Raw genomic sequence first — 2,500 nt, forward strand, 5'->3', positions numbered from 1 at the left:
TGCTAGTACTGCTACTATTGATATTACTGCTACATATACTGATACTACTATTACTACTGCTACTGCTGCTACTACTACGACGACTATTACTGCTACAACTCATTAATCATAAAAACGAGAAACAAGAGTGAACAATAGGGATAAAAGGGGCCAATCACTCAATAATGATATCAACTTTAATTATAGCAATAATAGTATTAACGATAACTATGATAATGACAGTTTTCCTTTTGTTAGCACTGTTAATAATACATAATGGTGATCTAAATATGGCAAGGTCGCTCTACTATCGTGATTATATTCATAACCGCCTCATCTACAATACTGTTGCGGAAGAAAAAAAGTTACCAATAACAGTAACAGAATCAACACTGCAAACATTGACATCAATAATGATTATACCGATATGGAAAGACACGAATTGTTTATTATCAGCGTGAGATCTTGGTAAGTCTTTGTTACTTTGATTGCGTTTCTTATATCTTATCTTTCGTGTCCTCGTTTCAACGAAAATATATCATTCCAGATTTTATTATATCAAGGCATTTTCTTTATGGTCACCGGGAAGTCATGATCACAAGAGCCGGTCATGCAGACTTCATGACGGGCGCGGCGGTCTGTGCAGCGAGACAAACAGTCACGCCCTGACCTCCAGCAACACCTGGTACGGGAAAGCGACCGGCTGGAAGGCTGACCTAGGCTGGGTCGTGTTGTTGCCTGCGTTCATGGTCTAATTACAGGTGTGTGAAGCTGTTTAAGAGAGTGAGAGAGGGTGGGGTTGTCACTGATTAGACACGATCAACAATGTAAGAGGCAATTTTGTTTTCTTTTTAATGGTAAAAAACGCAATGATCTAGTGAAACGGGGAGAGGAAATATGGGAAGGAACAGTAATATTGAAAAGTTTTATTTAGAGATTCTGAGTCACAATTCAGTCACTGATTCTGGTATAGAGCTCTGATAAAAGTTAATGTAAAGGAGCGTGTCCACTGGACTGGTTTACACACACATAACCTAAAAGCAAAACAACTAGTAAATCAAATTGCAAAAAAAAAAAAAAAAAAAAAAAAAAAAAAAAAAAAAAAAAAAAGATCAATTGATAAAAGAGAAAACAAAAACAAACGTGTATTGCGTATGACTCCGCTCAATTCACTTTCTTTCAGGGCTCTCAAGGACTGATCCTTACAGGTAAACCCTTTATTAGGGTGATAAGAGTACTGAATTAGCCTATGATATAATTATTTTATAACATAAGATAAAAAAAAAATGGAGATTCAAAACTTCAATATCCCAAAAGAAGTTTGATAGCAGAACAAGCCCCGGCTGATTGTAATGATCGGGTTGGGTCTGACTTTGGAAAGATTCTACGAGATTACGATAACATCCTTTACAACTTATAACATGTTCCTCCTGAGACTCAAGACCTCGCAACATTTACACAAAATCAGGGAATTAAATATTTCATAACGACCATATCAAAGTATGAATTTGCGTTACCGAATTGTCTTTGTCGCTAGGTAATAGTGTATCAAAAGCCAACTAAATTCTTCACTAGAGCATTAATATATCACACTTTATCTATCAAGCATGATAATGATAATAATGCATGATAATAATGCTTTTGATTGACTATATTAAAAAAAAAAAATTCAGTCGGAGGTAAAAAAGTCATATTTCGATGGATAGAAGTACCCACGTAATTTCCCTTTGTGGTTTACACGCGACAGTCAACCAGTTCGTTAAAATGTGCCCAATAAGGTTAAACCAGAAAAAAAAGTAGTACGCAGAGGATTAACAAAAAACTGTATATGAAGGAAACTGAGTTTCAATGCGGCTGTTTATTTTGAAATACCAGGCACGTAGAGATGTTTCTTGAAAGGTCACCGGTGAAGAAGTTTAGACTGGAGGAGAAGAGGAAGAGTGCAGCTGAAGAGCTCCTTAAAGGCCATTGATGCACTGTTCTCCTGAAAAAGTGGTCAGTTGGTGATACTCTTTCAAGGCCACGAACAGATGCCTGCATGTGGGTCAGTTCGACGGAGAGAAATCAGAGATTAGCATTAGTGGAAACCTTGTAAATATATCATTATGACTATAATTATCATAATGGTTGTGGGGATGAAGATAATGACAATGATAAAAGCGATGATAATGAAGACAACGATGAAAATGATAGTAATAGTACATACAGATAATAATTACATTTCTATCATGATTATTAGTCACAGTCATGATAAAAACAATTAAATTTTATAATGATAATGGATATGATGAAATGATATTGACAATGATAATGATAATGATAATTGTTACGGTAATGGTAATGGTAATAATAATGATAATGGCAATGACCATGATTATGATTATGATTATGATTATAATTATGATAATGATAATGATAATGATAATGATAGTGATAATGATAATGATAAGGATAAGGATAAGGATAATGGTGATAATGATAATGATATTGATAATGATAATGATAATGATAATGATAATGG

Source organism: Penaeus chinensis, chromosome 7 (assembly GCF_019202785.1).
Source record: "Penaeus chinensis breed Huanghai No. 1 chromosome 7, ASM1920278v2, whole genome shotgun sequence".
Lineage (NCBI taxonomy): Eukaryota > Metazoa > Arthropoda > Malacostraca > Decapoda > Penaeidae > Penaeus > Penaeus chinensis.